The following is a 16,452-nucleotide window of genomic DNA, read 5'->3' as shown; positions in this document are numbered from 1 at the left end:
TCAGGTTGTTGGCTCCTTGCAACCCTTGTGGGGGACCTGGATTCAGTTCCAGGCTGCTCACTGAGCCTGGTACAGCCCTGTTTGCTGTGGACATTTGAGGAGTGAATCAGGAAATGAGTTCTCTCTCTCTCTCTCTCTCTCTCTCTCTCTCTCTCTTTCAATTTAAGTAAAAAGCCAATAGATATGTTTTAAGTTCATGGAAAACAGTATTAAAAGGAAAACTATATTTCCATGAATTTTTAAAAGAATTAATTAATCACAGTAGATGTATAGAATACAAAACAACACAATTGAAGTATGAGCCACTAATTTAGAAGAATAAGTTGAAAATGCAGCTAAAATTGAAAGAAGGAATTTGTGAAGAGACAAATTGAATCTATAAAGATTAGCTTCATTGGTTATAACACATCTCTAACAAGGTTAGCATTATGCAAATGCAGTGTCTGAAAGGAATAATGGCTCACATATTTCTCAGAATAGAAAATTTCAAGTGTTCATTTTGGGAAAGCCAGCAATTGGAAAACATATAGGTTCCTCAAAAGATTAAAAACAGAATTGCCATGAGATCTGTGGATCCCATTCCTGGTAAGTACCCAATGAATTGAAGTCAGTATGCTTAAGGGATGCCTGCACTCCCATGTTCATTACAGCAACATTCACGGTGGCCAACGTATCGAGGCAGCTTGTGTCTATTGATGGCTGGTGTTCTAAGATGTAGGGTATGTACACAATGGAATACTATTCAACCCTCACAAAGGAAGCTGCATCTTTTGCAACAACATGGATGAATGCAGAAGACATTATGTTAAGTTAAATCAGCCAGGAACAGAGAAGTAAATATCAAATGGTCTGACTTATATGTAGAGTGCAAAAGAGTAGAATTCACAGAAGGAGGGAGTAGACCACTGTGGGATGAGCAGGAGAGGTGAAACACTGGTCAACGGGTTCAAGTCACAGTTAGGGAAAGAGTTGCTGAGTTGTGTCACAGGGCACACTGAATCCTGCCAACAACAGTGTAGATTTCAAACTACCTGAAAGGGAGCACCTCAGATGTTCTTACCTCAAAACACGATAATTATCTGAAGTGATGGACATGATAACTAGACTGATCTGATCTTTCTACTATGTGCGCATGTAGCAAAACTTCAAATTATAACCCACAAATACGTACAATTAGATTTTCTAATACATAAGAAACCAAAGCTTGAAAAATAAAGTCACAAAAATCACAGCAGACACAATAAAATAAACTGAAGGCTATGAAGTAGATGGAGAGTTGATGAAATGGACCAGGGAGGACTGCCAATGAATGGGAGTGAAGCAGCAACACCAGAGCTTGACCATACCCCGTTAAAATCTGTCTGTCTGTCTGTCCTGTAGGTATTTGCCTGTGTATCTCCCCATGCATCAATACATATTTACAAAAAGGCTGAATGAAATTTCTACACAAGAATATAAGGATATGGAAGAGGAGATATTTAGGAATATTAAAAATAAACTAAGAAAGGGCCCAGTGTTGTGGCACAGCAGGGAAAACCACGTCCTGCAGTGCCCACATCCCATGTGGCCACTAGTTCCTATCCCAGATGCTCCACTTCAGATCCAGCTCCCTGCTAATGCTCCCAGGAAAGAGTGGAGGATGGCCAGTGTCCTTGGGCACCTGCACCCACATGGGAGACCCAGAGGAAGCTCCTAGCTTCTGGCTTCAGCCTGGCCCAGCCCTAGCAGTTGCGACCATTTGGGGAGTGAACCCTCAAATGTAAGACCTCTCTCTCTGCTTCCTCTCTCTCTGTAATTCTGCCTTTCAAATAAATAAAGGAAATCTTAAAAAAATAATAATTGGTCTTACTTGGAAAAAAAGTAAGTATAATTAATTGCTTTAGCACTTGCAATAAAATTCTAACTCAAACTGTGTATTAATTATTTAAGACTAATCATAAAAAAGAAATAGAATTAGCATGTATAACTTCCAAATCACTAATGAGTGAAAAAACAAAAAAAACAGAAACACCATAAAACACACCAGCAATCCATTCTAAAGCCTGACCAAAGATAAAATATAGAAACAATCAGAACACATTGTAAATAAAAATGATAAATATATGATAGCACAAACAAAATGAATGTAATTGTAGTAAGAATAAGTGAAAAAGATAAACTCCCCTAATACAGGTAGTGACTGGCTGATTAGATTAAAAGCTGTTACAAAATCAGCAAGAAAAAATAATAAAATGTGTATGCTCTCTCCAAGTGACAGCTGAAACAAAATAATCCAGAAACACTGGAAGAGGAAGAGATACATGAGATAAACACAAAGTAGTTATTAGGAGAGAAAAGTTAAATAATGCTATAGCTAGACGATAACGGTATGTAGATAGAAAGGAACAGTCTAGGCCCAGTTCCAGCTTCAACTCCTGACTCCAGCTTCCTGACAATGCACACCCTGATGCCTCAGTGGTGTCTCAGGTGGCTGAGCTCCTGTCACCCATGTGGGAGACTTGAAATGAGATCCCAGTACCCGGCTTCAGCTCAGCCCCGCTTAGCAGTATTGGGCATTTGGAGAGTAAACCAGCGATGTGAGTTCTCTCCCTCTCTCTCTCTTTCTCTCTATCCCTTTCTCCTTCCCTCCCTCTCCCTACCAAATAAGTAAATAAAAATTAAAAGCAAATGTTACTTGATTATATTTGTCTGTGTTTCTATTCATTAATAGATGACATTCTTTCTAGATACTTTGCATAAATCAGTTCAAATTTCCACCACTCCGACTCTCTCTGCAGAATAGATCATTTTGTAACCCCTGGAGAAACACTAAGAAGAAAAAAAGGATTCATGTGAGAAGCAGAAGATTTTGTATGTATTAGCTCACGATCCTCTATCAGTAAATGTTAAATGCTGTAATTAGACTGAAATTACTATTTTTTCCTTGGCCTGGGGATCAAAGGATAGGCAAAGAAAACTTGATTAGGAAGTGTTCATGGGTTTATATATAATCCTGTCAGTTTCTCACATTCTGCTTTTGCTTTTGCCATGCAACCAAACCATCCCTGGATTTCAAAAAGGTTGAGAGAAAGGAGCAAATGCATTAATGCTGTGCTCCACAGCGAAGCATCTGCAAGAGGTCCCCCTGGGGCAGCCCCATGATTTCCTGCACACGTAGACCCCACAGACAAGCAAGCACACACCTGGTGTTCACATCCACTGCCTTGGGGATGCATGGAAACGTGGACGTGCAACAGGAATTTGACATCCCATCACTGATTTTCTTAGGAGTCCCAGGTCTATTGAGAGAACCCAGACAGTCAGTCTTCAGGAATCACTGCAAACCTCTTGCCATGGGAAACCTAGTCCTTGAAAAGTCATGTTTCAGTATGGCTAGCATCAGACCTGCGAAAAGAACACAGTCAGAGCTTGCCGCTTCTGGGAGTGTGGCGAGTACCCGCTCCAGACAAACCGGCAAGATCGACAACTTGTTTTTTTTTTAAACTTTTTATTTAATAAATATAAATTCCCTAAGTACAACTTTTGGATTCTAGTGGCTTTTCTCCCCATAGCCTCCCTCCCACCCACAACCATCCCATATCCCACTCCCTCTCCCATCCCATTCTTCATCAAAATTCATTTTCAATTATCTTTATATACAGAAGATCAACTTACTATATACTAAGTAAAGATTTCAACAGTTTGCAACCACACAGAAACACAAAGTATAAAGTACTGTTTGAGTATTAGTTTTACCATTAATTTGCATAGTACAACACATTAAGGACAGAGATCCCACATGGGGAGTAAGTGCACAGTGACTCCTGTTGTTGATTTAACAATTGACACTCTTATTTATGATGGCAGTAATCACCAGAGGCTCTTGTCATGAGTTGCCAAAGCTATGGAAGGCTTTTGAGTTAGCCGACTCCAATCTTTTTAGATAAGGTCATAGTCAAAGTGGAAGTTCTCTCCTCCCTTCAGAGAAAGGTGTCTCCTTCTTTGATGGCCCGTTCTTTCTGCTGGGATCTCACTCACAGAGATCTAAAGTTCACTTGCTCAATTAACAGTAAAACGAGTACTCAAACAGTACTTTATACTTTATGTTTCTGTGCGAGTGCAAACTGTTGAAATCTTTACTTAGTATATAGTAAGTTGATCTTCTGTATATAAAGATAATTGAAAATGAATCTTACTGCGGTATAGTATTCTAAAGAATACATATCCCATAATTTCTTTATCCAGTCTACCGTTAATGGGCATTTAGGTTGGTTCCAGGTCTTGGCTATTGTGAATTGTGCTGCGATAAACATTAGGGTGCAGACAGCTTTTTTGTTTGCCAATTTAAACTCCTTTGGGTAAATTCCAAGGAGTGGGATGGCTGGGTCGAACGGTAGGGTTATATTCAGGTTTCTGAGGAATCTCCAGACTGACTTCCATAGTGGCTTGACCAGTTTGCATTCCCACCAACAGTGGGTTAGTGTCCCTTTTTCCCCACATCCTCGCCAGCATCTGTTGTTGGTAGATTTCTGTATGTGAGCCATTCTAACCGGGGTGAGGTGGAACCTCATTGTGGTTTTGATGTGCATTTCCCTGATTGCTAGTGACCTTGAACATTTTTTCATGTGCCTGTTGGCCATTTGGATTTCCTCTTTTGAAAAATGTCTATTGAGGTCCTTGGCCCATCTCTTAAGTGGGTTGTTGGTTTTGTTTTTGTGGAGTTTCTTGATCTCTTTGTAGATTCTGGTTATTAACCCTTTATCTGTTGCATAGTTTGCAAATATTTTTTCCCATTCTGTCGGTTCTCTCTTCACTCTCCTGACTGTTTCTTTTGCAGTACAGAAACTTCTCAATTTGATGCAATCCCAATAGTTGATTTTGGCTTTGACTGCCTGTGCCTCCCGGGTCTTTTCCAGAAATTCATTGCCTGTGCCAATATCTTGAAGGGTTTCTCCAATGTTCTCTGATAACTTGATGGTGTCAGGACGTAGATTTATGTCTTTAATCCACGTTGAGTGGATTTTTGTGTAAGGTGTAAGGTATGGGTCTTGCTTCATGCTTCTGCATGTGGAAATCCAGTTTTCCCAGCACCATTTATTGAATAGACTGTCCTTGCTCCAGGAATTGGTTTTAGATCCTTGATCAAATATAAGTTGGCTGTAGATGTTTGGGTTGATTTCTGGTGTTTCAATTCTGTTCCATTGGTCTATCCATCTGTTTCTGTACCAGTACCATGCTGTTTTGATTACAACTGCCCTGTAGTATGTCCTGAAATCTGGTATTGTGATGCCTCCGGCTTTGTTTTTGTTGTACAAGATTGCTTTAGCTATTCGCGGTCTCTTGTTCCTCCATATGAATTTCAGCATCATTTTTTCTAGATCTGAGAAGAATGTCTTTGGTATCTTGATTGGGATTGCATTGAATCTATAAATTTCTTTTGGGAGAATGGACATTTTGATGATGTTGATTCTTCCAATCCATGAGCATGGAATATTTTTCCAAATCCAGTCATTTGCAACAAAATGGAGGAATCTGGAACACATCATGCTGAGTGAAGTAAGCCAGTCCCAAAGGGACAAATACCATATGTTCTCCCTGATCGGTGACAACTGACTGAACACCAAAAAGGAAACCTCCTGAAGTGAAATGGACACTATGAGAAACGGTGACTTGATCAGCATAGCCTTGACTGTTAATGAACAACTTAATACATTATCCCTTTTAGTATTTTTTTTGTCTGTTCTACTTAATATGACTGGTTTAATTCTGTAATTATCACACAGTTATTCTTAAGTGTTGAAAATTAACTGAAATGTGATCCCTGTTAAACATGGGAGTGGGAATAAGAAAGGGAAGAGATGTATAATTTGGGACATGCTCAGGCTGACTTGCCCCAAATGGTAGAGTTGGAAACATACCAGGGGATTCCAATTCAATCCCATCAAGGTGGCATGTACCAATGCCATCTCACTATTCCAAGTGATCAATTTCAGTTCACAATTGATCATAATGAAGGGACTAAGAGTCAAGGGGAGCACATAAACAAGTCTAGTACCTGCTAACACTAACCAATAGAATAAATAAAGGGGAGAGTGATCCAACATGGGAAGCGAGATACTCAGCAGACTCATAGAATGGCAGATGTCCGGAATAGCACTCTGGCCTCAGAATCAGCTCTAAAGCCATTCAGATCTGGCTGAAAAGCCCATGAGAGTATTTCAGGCATGGAAAGCCAAGACACTCTGGCAAAAAGATCTCTGTGAGTGAGATCCCAGTGGAAGGAACGGGTCTTCAAAGAAGGAGGTACCTTTCTCTGAAGGGAGAAGAGAACCTCCACTTTGACTATGACCTTGTCTAAACAAGATAAGAGTCGGAGAACTCAGAGGGCTTCCATAGCCTTGGAAACTCATGACTGGAGCATAGGGAGACTACTGATGCCATAGACATGAGTGTCAATTGGTAAAGTCAACAACAGGAGTCACTGTGCACTTACTCCTCATGTAGGATCTCTGTCCTTAATGTGCTGTGCATTGAGATTTAATGCTATAACGAGTACTCAAACAGTATATTTCACTTTGTGTTTCTATGGGGGTGCAAACTGTTGAAATCTTTACTTAATGCATACTAAACTGATCTTCTGTAAAAAAAAAAAAAAGAAATTATCAATTCCCAGCTTGACTCTTACTGGGAATAAACATGACAATAGGTCTGATCTAATTTCATCATCATTTAAAAAAATCATCTATTATTTTTCACTTTATGTTTCTGTGTGGGAGCAAACTGTTGAAATCCTTACTTAATGTATACTAAGCTGATCTTCTGTATATTAAGATAATCGAAAATGAATCTTGATGTGAATGGAGGGGGAGAGGGAGTGGGAAGGGGGAAGGTTGTGGGTGGGAGGGACGGTATGGGGGGGAAGCCATTGTAATCCATAAGTCGCACTTTGGAAGTTTATATTCATTAAATAAAAGTTAAAAAAAAAAAGAAAATGAATCTTGATGTAGAAGGGGATGGGAGAGGGAGTGGGAGATGGGATGATTGTGGGCGGGATGGAGGTTATGGAGGAAAAAGCCTCTATAATCCAAAAGTTGTACTTTCAAAATTTATATTTATTAAATAAAAGTTTTTTAAAAAGTTCGCTTTCTCAACTTTCTAGCACACTGAAACCCTTCCTTCCTCTTTTAAAAAATCTTAATTATTGGCCGGTGCTGCGGCTCACTAGGTTAATCCTCCACCTTGCGGCGCCAGCACACCGGGTTCTAGTCCCGGTCGGGGCGCTGGATTCTGTCCTGGTTGCTCCTCTTCCAGTCCAGCTCTCTGCTGTGGCCAGGGAGTGCAGTGGAGGATGGACCAAGTGCTTGGGCTCTGCACCTGCATGGGAGACCAGGAGAAGCACCTGGCTCCTGGCTTCAGATCAGCACAGCGCGCCCGCCGCAGCAGCCATTGGGGGGCGAACCAACGGAAAGGGAACCCTTTCTCTCTGTCTCTCTCACTGTCCACTCTGCCTGTCAAAAAAAAAATCTTATTTATTTGAGACTTAGGGTTACAGAGAGAGAGAGAGGGAGACAAAAAGAGAAAAGTCTTCCATCTGCTGCTTCATTCCCCAAATGGCCACAAGGGCTGCAGCTGGGCCAGTCCGAAGCCAGGAGCCACGAGCTTCTTCCAGGTCTCCCACAAGGGTGCAGGGACCCAAGTATTTGAGTCATCTTCTGCTGCTTTCCCAGGCCATAGCAGGGAGCTGGATCGAAAGTGGAGCAGCTGGGACACAAACCAGTGCCCATACCAAGTGCCAGCACTACAGCCTTGCTTCCTTTGATTTGAAAATATGGATATCACTTAAGAAATTGAATATTTTATATAATCTTATACCATTAATATATATTAATGAATTCATACTTATTAAAGTTCCTACAATCCATTTATCTTTTACAATTCAATATGGAGTTCCTAATAATTCAAATTTAAATAATTAATTTTAACACTAATGAAGAGAAAGGAGAACAATTAAAGTGGCTTTTTTTACCAGCCTGAACATCACTGAAAGGCCTTTAGCTCTGAAGAACTGACTCACACACATGCACACTGTTTTACGGAGCCGTGAACGCAAACTTGTATGACCACCTTCCTTGACAGTCCCCAGCCCCTCTCCCCCAGAGATGCCTCTGTTTTCTCCATCTCAAGGCTGCCTTAGGCTTGTACAGCTGAACCATCTCAGCCCTCTGCTACTCCTGTTCACACTTCCTTGCTCCGAATGACTTAAGATTTCTGGGTGACCTGGGAACTGTTGCCTCCTTTCCAAGCGACTTTTGTGCATGTCTGTCCTGATGTCATTTCCACCATTTAGCCCTCAGAGGGAGAAGTGGTTTGTTCCTCATCATTGTCCCCTGATGAAATGCATTATAATGTGTTCACTCAGCTGAGCTTTGTGTCTTCAAAAGGAACCCGATAACATTCATACCTTTATTACCTGAGACAGAAAAAGCGTGTTTTGTGTTAGTTTCTGAAGGCACACAGGTAATCACTGTGTGTCCACTAAGGATGTAGAAGCAAAGGGCATGCATTCCAGCGTGAATACATACATGTATCATGTGTTACTATCTGAGGCAGAGATGATCATACATATAAGAGGGCTTCGATGCTCGGGTCAGACCCTGGTCTACCCAGAGGCTTGATGGGTGCCCTTTGATGAGGGATAACAGTTCACATAGGCTGGCAGTAGGTAGAAGGACTGAGCTGTCCCACAGTTTTAATTTTTCTTGGTAGCTGTTCTTTAAGCTGTTTCCATTTTTGGAACAGCATGTGTAAAGTGTGCTAATATGAGGAGTACAGTTTAATAAATTCTGCACTTTTGTATTCTTATGAACTAGCAGCCAGAGCTGGTTGTGAAACACTGGCAGGACTACTAAATATTCCAGTGAACATCATGCAGAGCCCCGCCCCCAACACACACATAGATGCTCATTCTTGTCCTTTCTGTGAGCTCTGATTGGTTCTGATTGTTACTGAGCTTGTATAAATGAAATCAAATGATAGGTACCCCGTGTGCTTCACTTTCTTTAATCCGTGTGGTGTTTGCATCAGTAACTTCTCTGTTTTAGTACAGCGTATGCGCCATCGTATTCATGTGCACAGTACCGTTCAGCATTGAGGCTTTGTTTCCCAGTTTGGAGCTGTTCTGGTGAACTGTGTCTCGTTCCCCACAGTCTGGGGTCTGGAAGGAGACCCGTGACGCAGCACAGGTCAGAGCACCTTCCCCTCAGGAGAGAGTATCCTGTAGTTGCTTGCAAGCCCTCTGCTTAGGAGACTCCTCTTTTCCCCTGAGGATCAATGCATTCAGTCGATTAAAAAAAACCTGTGGGGAATGATCTGAATTTGCTTTGGACTTTGAGTTATCATCCAAGCCACCTTGCTTATGTTGCTCAAATTTTTGACCTTTGACTGTTGATAGCTCTTTCCACTGGCTCCTGTGCTTCTCCGACTCTTTCCCTTAAATGTGTTCTCTTTTGGCTTTGCTGTTTGGGAACGTTCTAACTTTCTGGCATTACGAAACGTCCATGTTTGTCTTTTATATTTCCAGCAGTTTCTCCATGGATCCCTGATTCCCTTTCTTACAGAACGGTGTTAGAAACCCAGTTCTACATGCTGGATGTTCTCTTTGCTACTGGGCACCTTTTCTTTTAGCCTCTTTCAGCTGAGAGAGCCAAGAAATATCAAGTTGCAAGTAGGCATCTCCATAAGGATTTCTACACAGAATCATCTGCATTGCAGTCAGGAGAGGCCCCGCGTGCCCTGATCTGTGCTCACCTGGTGTTGTCTTCAGTGTCCCCACCGTCTCTTTGTCAGGTGCATCACGCCTTGCTGCTCTGTGCACTGTGAGCTGCTGCTGTCATCCTGGATCCTGTTGATGTGGTTCTGAGATGTGGGGGAAGGGAAGCATTTTGTGATCCTACAGTTATGTCTCAGGCTTGCAGTGGGCTTGGGCTGTGGCCTCCACCGTGGCTCTTAGCTCTCATAGGAAGTGTAGGTGGGGCCAGAGCTGGGAAACTGCACTTCCTAAAGGTGTGGTGGGCCCTGGAAATGAGTTTCCTTGCAGAGTAGGGCTCTGTAGTGGGGAATGCTGCCTCCCGTATTTCACAGTGACTGCTGTGTCCCTTCCCCTGCCAGACGCAGGAGTCTTTTATTTCCATTCTTCACTGTGAGGGGTTTTGGAGGTAGGACTCATGAAAATGGATGTCTTCGTAATACTGCCGCCCTAAGCAGTTTCTCACCCTCATGCCAGTCCACACGCCAGCCTCTAGCAATTTGCAGAAATCGCCATTTCCTACCAGTTAGTGGTTCCAGTGCCTTCTGCTCCTGGCACGCGGAGCTCAGCTGTAATCCCAGGATTTGCCTGGCTGTCCAAGCTCATTTCTCAGTGACCTCAGCTCTCCAGTGGCACCAAGAAGAGTCACAGATTTTCGGTTTGTTCAACGTTTATTGTAAGAATGAGCATGTTAAATCCTGTAGTGAAATGAACTTTGACAAATTCATACAGTGATGGAACCACTTCCACGATTGAATTGGTTCGTCCCTCTGCAAAATCCCTTGTATCTTTTTATAATGATCTCATGTCCCTGGCCTTGTGCCTGGTATCACTCTTTCCTGTCTGTAAGCTTTTCCTTCTCCATTTTATTAAAAGAATGGCCATTTTGACTGGAATGCCGTCTCAATGGGACCATTACATACAAAGTGAGGCATAGAGACAGACAGAATGACAAAATTTCCATGTATTAGTTCACTCCCCAAATATCTGTAACAGTAACAGCCAGGGCTGGGCCAGGCCAACGCCAGGAAACAGAAACTCAGCTCTGATCTGCCACATGGGTGGTGTGGACCCAAGTAAAGGAGCCATCACTCCTGCCTCCCAGGGTGTGCATCAGCAGAAAAATAGAACCTGAAATGCAGTCAGGACTCAAACCAGGCCCTTTGACACCAGAGGCACACTGCCTGCTCCCGATCCTCAGCTAACTGCCTCATTCCACTGACCTTTGTATGTTCCCTCCCATGTAGCCACGTAAGTCAGCTAGAGTTTCGTCTGTTTTTAGCTGACCTATTAGAGAAACAACAAGATATACAGATTTGATTATAAATAGTCAATTCTTTCAATGTACACAGCATTTACCTTTCTGAGGCTTTTCATTTCTTCCTTGAATGTATTGCTTACAATTTTGAATTATTTTTCAAATTTCAGAATTTTGATATTTCATCATGTCTGATCCTTACTGGGAATTAATTCAATTAGCTTTTTTTTTTCATCTAAAACTATCTTTATTTTGCACTGATTAAGAAATGCTTAAGTTTGTTTTTCTTTGGGTTATGAACTATTTTTAACCACAGCACTTGTGCTTCAAGTTCCAAGGCCTCTCAGCATTCGATTCTTCAGATGTCCTCTCTGTCTTCATCCACCCACCCCCACTTCAGACTCCACAGCCTACAGATTGCCAGACAAAGTGCCACTGGGCCAGGCCTCTGAGTTCTGCAGTCCTGCCTTCTCCTTCCCATCTGCCATGAGACCCACAGAGTAATACGGTTTTTTCAGGCTGACTCTACCTATAACAATTCTCCACAGCAGCTGTTTTAAACCCTTCCACTTTCATCCACCTCTCTAAAGCATCACTTTCTTTATTTTATTTTATTTTATTTTATTTTATTTTATTTTATTGACAGGCAGAGTAGACATTGAAGAGAGAGAGACAGAGAGAAAGGTCTTCTTTTGCTGTTGGTTCACCCTCCAATGGCCGCCGCGGCCAGCGCACACACTGATCTGAAGCCAGGAGCCAGGTGCTTCTCCTGGTCTCCCATGGGGTGCAGGGCCCAAGCACTTGGGCCATCCTCCACTGCACTCCTGGCCCACAGCAGAGAGCTGGCCTGGAAGAGGGGCAACCAGGACAGAATCCGGTGCCCCGACCGGGACTAGAACCCGGTGTGCCGGCGCCGCAGGCAAAGGATTAGCCCAGTGAGCCGCAGTGCCAGCCAAGCATCACTTTCAAATGGCCTTGCTTCCTACTTTACTGAAAAAAAAACAAATCAGCTCTTTATATGCAATTTCCCTCACCTTTTGGCTTAACATCACATGCTCAACTAATTCTTAACATGAAGAGGCATAGACCACATTGAGACCCTAATAAATATCTCTTCAGAAAAATGGCATGTATCATGCCAGCCCATAAGATTTTTTTCAGATATTGTGCTGGCACATTTAAATTGTTCATTTATTTCATTTTCTATTTCTATTTGAATTTTTGAAGTTTCCATTTTTCATCCATTTTGTTCTCTGTTCTTTAATTAAATTAACATGTTTTTTAGAATTTTATTTTCTAATTTTTTAAAAGATTTATTGATTTATTTGAAAGGAAGAGTTACAGAAAGGGGGAGGAAGGAGCAGAGAGAGATAGATCTTCCATCCACTTGTTCACTCCACAAATGGCCACAATGGCCAGGGCTGGGCCAGACTGATGTCAGGAGCCAGGAGCTTCATTTGGGTCTCCTATGTGGGTGCAGGGTCCCAAGGACTTGAGCCATGTTCTACTGCTTTCCCAGGTACTTCAGCAGAGAGCGGGATCAGAAGAGGAGCAGCCGGGACTCAAACTGGCACCCATTTGGGATGCCAGTGCTGCCAGTGGCAGTTTAACCAGGTACTGTATTTTGCCTTCCAGCCCAACTCTCACACCCTGCATTCTCTGTTATCACAGCATTTGGGAATTGTCCAGTAAGGGACAATGACCCTGTGACATCCTAGACTCCAAACTGTCATAGCAGCCTCCATAGCCTTAATGGCTCTGCTGGGTCTTTCATGGGCTGACTCTTTCTACCTGTAACAAGAATTATTCTCATGTCAGACTCATAACATTTCCTCAGGTGAGACTATGGTCAGTGGTCAGCTCACCCAAGGACAATTGCTAACTCTCTGGAATGTTAATGCATGCAGTTCTCCTTGCTACAGCTCCCTAGTGTCTTTAAGAACTAAAAATTTTATAATTTATCTTCATTTTGTTGATGCAACCCAGGTGATGCCTTGGTTCCTCCTTCTCCCTGTCCCATTGCACTGAGTGGTGGGATATATCTGCCAAGTTAGATGATTTGTCCCTGTTTACTCATTTATTAAATGAGAGAGTAAATAATTCAAGAGGCAATGTGGAGATGACCTTTAGTGACAATGCTACTAACTCCTTGTATTCAACTTAGCTGAGAAGGCTATACCAGCATAAGTGAATTAGAATACAGAGTCTATGTTGAGTGCACAGAAGTGATGCATCTTGCAATGGTTTTGTACGAATGTGTCTGGAAGAGGAAGCAGCAGGTCCTCCTGTTCGCCACAGTTCCATATCTAAACATATTACTTTTCTGCAAAGACGTTACTCTTCTGTAAGGAAAGCCGATTACAAAGAATAACCAAGAGCTGGATTCAGTGGTGGTCTTTCTATCCTCAAGCACATTTAACTTTTAATTAAAGTATTTTTCCTAATTAATGACATTAATACATTAAAATGTCTAGCCCTGATTAGAGGAAAATGTCCCATCATTTAGGAGCTGAAGTTCAAGCCTGGTGGCTCCCATTTAGGAGACTACAGAGTTCACTAAATGCCACCACTCCCCCTCCAGTGGGGTTCAGTTAGAGCTCCCATGTCGGTTTATTTTTATTTTATTTGTAATTTTTAATAAACACTTATTTATGGAGTATTAATATGATGTTTCAATGCATGCGTACATTGTGTGATGTTCAAGTCAGAGCAAGCATATTTATCTCTTCAAACATCTATAATCTGATTGGGATGAAAATATTCAAAAACCTGTCACCTGTCTTTTAAAGATGTTATTTGTAGTCTTACAAACTTCCTCAGGTAATTGGGCACCTCGTACCAGCCAAGTATTCCTCCTTCCCTCGTATGAAAAATATCATGATGTCTTATCCTCTGTCATTTTCATTCTGATGCCTTCATCTGCTTCCTGGTAAAACCACACCTCTCATCTCTGACAAAACAATGCCATTCCATATATTAAGGAAGGATTATGGTTTGATGGCTCCAACATCCTTCATGTTTCAGTTATTTTTTACTTTCACATTAAATTTCCAAAATTTCTGTCTGATCAATGACATTTGTCAAAATATTGAAGAGTTTAGATCAATAAACTTGTTTGCTTTATCAAGTGTTTAAGGATTTTAATGTCAATATTTTGGGAGATAATAAAATTTACTTTAGTAGAAAGTGTCACTTTAAAAGTTGGAGATATAAAATAATCTGATGAAATTTTAGGAAATATATGATCTCACATATACAAATGAGTCTTACCTACCTGAAAATGTGCATGGAGAAGATACACACGTATTTAATCATGGTGGCAAGAAAAAAAAAAAAAACTTTTTAAAAGGATTCTGCCTTGGGAGTTACTTACTGACCCCTCGATGATACTTACTGATCTCTTTAATTATCATGGGTCAACTCTGTAATTCTCCACAGAGCTGTTTTAAACCCTTTCCACTTTCATCCACCTCTCTGAAGCATCACTTTCAAATGGCCTTGCTTCCTACTTTACTGAAAAAAAAAAATCAGCTCTTTATATGCAATTTCCCTCACCTTTTGGCTTAACAGCGTATGCTCAGCTAATTCTTAACATGAAGAGGCATAGACCACATTGAGACCCTAATAAATATCTCTTCAGAAAAATGGCATGTATCACGCCAGCGCATAATGTTAAGCCCAGCCTCTCTCTGAGTCCCTCCAACCTACCTTCCTTCTGTGCTACTGGAAACAATTATACTTTAGCCCTGTTCAAAATTTTAATGCCAAACTTTTGTATGCCAGTGGGTTTGATCTATAAACCTTTCATCAATATTCCCAAAACTCAACCCATGCACTTACAGCTTAAATGTGGACCTCGTCTGACCTGTCTTTATCTTGATTACTGAGTTTTAATGCCATTTGACCTGTAGTTCCTCACGCTTCTCACCTTTGTTCTGGCCCTACTCCTTACATCTCCCCCCAGTGGAGCATTGCATGCAAACCAAACAACAATCCACGCGGGAGCCATCCCAAACTCCTCCCTTTCTTCCATCTTGGACCGCCAATTGATTACCAAGTTTGTTAAATACCCACCAAACCTTCTGCTCTTGAGGTCCATGTCATTGCTTCTGTGAGGATCTCATCTCAACGTTTGCTTAGGGCTGGATAACTGTTCTCCATGTTGCCCCCAGAATTATTCCACCCAAATAGATTCACTGGCACACAGCTCAGGTTCAAGTACCCCAGCAGGTCTGCATCACCTACAGGATGAAGTCTAAACAGCATAGCCGGGTTTATTCATCCACTAACTTAGCATTTCAAGACTAGAAAAGGAGGAAGATGCAAAGAGAGGGCACTTGCTGTGTTGGGAAAATTCGAGACTCCCAAGCATCCTGAAAGTGTACCTAGGGATTGAAAGTGAACACCTGCTCATCTTCCCTGCGGCATCTTCAATGAACCCGGATCCCTTGTGAATATTTTAGAGCAATTGAATTTTTCCTTTCCTCTCCTTTTTCCCCTTCCCCTCACCTTCCCCTCTTTCCTTTCTGAGTGAAAACAGGACATGGCCGGCGCTGCAGCTCAATAGGCTAATCCTCCACCTAGCGGCGCCGGCACCCCGGGTTCTAGTCCCGGTCGGGGCGCCAGATTCTGTCCTGGTTGCCCCTCTTCCAGGCCAGCTCTCTGCTGTGGCCAGGGAATGCAGTGGAGGATGGCCCAAGTGCTTGGGCCCTGCACCCCATGGGAGACCAGGAGAAGCACCTGGCTCCTGGCTTCGGATAAGCGCAGTGCGCCGGCCGCAGCGCGCCGGCCGTGATGGCCATTGGAGGCTGAACCAACAGCAAATAGGAAGACCTTTCTCTCTGTCTCTCTCTCTCACTGTCCACTCTGCCTGTCAAAAAAAAAAGAAGAAAGAAAAAGAAAAAAAAGAAAGAAAACAGGACATGATTGGTAGCTGCAATATTTGAGTTCTGTGTGGTCTGAAAAAGATTTGTTCATTTAGTTTTCTTTAAGATCAAGTCACCCAATATGTCGGTTTTCCAAGTGAACAAATAGCACCAAGCTGAATGTAGAAAAACAGTAAGTTAGGATGCACAGTTTCCTTCAAAGCTTCACCAACTCCTGGTGATCATCCACGGCTCTAGGCAGTGATGCCTCCTTAGCACCACCCACCTCAGCAACCTGCATGCTCCCTGCCCCCACTCTCAGCTCACAGGACACCCACACCCACTCTCTTCACCTCACATTTCTTCTAACTCAATGTTATAATCTGCTTTTCCTGTTCATGTAAAAAAAGTAATTACTGTAGGCAAGTAAAAACCCTCCCACCTGCGTGTTCCCACCACTCCCATTAGCTTATCTGAGTGAGGCACCATGAGTTACACCCACTGGAGCCTAATTTGATTCCTCCTCCCCCTCTCTCTTCTTTCTT

General features: G+C 42.3%; 1 pseudogene; it reads right to left on the bottom strand.

Moving 5' to 3' along the window:
- Window positions 1–14,357, bottom strand: part of LOC100344406 (epimerase family protein SDR39U1 pseudogene) — a 35,582-nt pseudogene extending 21,225 nt beyond the window's left edge.
- Between the last annotated feature and the right edge of the window lie 2,095 nt (window positions 14,358–16,452).

The sequence above is a fragment of the Oryctolagus cuniculus genome, chromosome 10, assembly GCF_051225735.1.
Source record: "Oryctolagus cuniculus isolate XC-2025 breed Fujian yellow rabbit chromosome 10, ASM5122573v1, whole genome shotgun sequence".
NCBI lineage: Eukaryota > Metazoa > Chordata > Mammalia > Lagomorpha > Leporidae > Oryctolagus > Oryctolagus cuniculus.
Note: the sequence above shows the minus strand (reverse complement) of the source record. Positions and strands in the feature narration are given on the sequence as shown.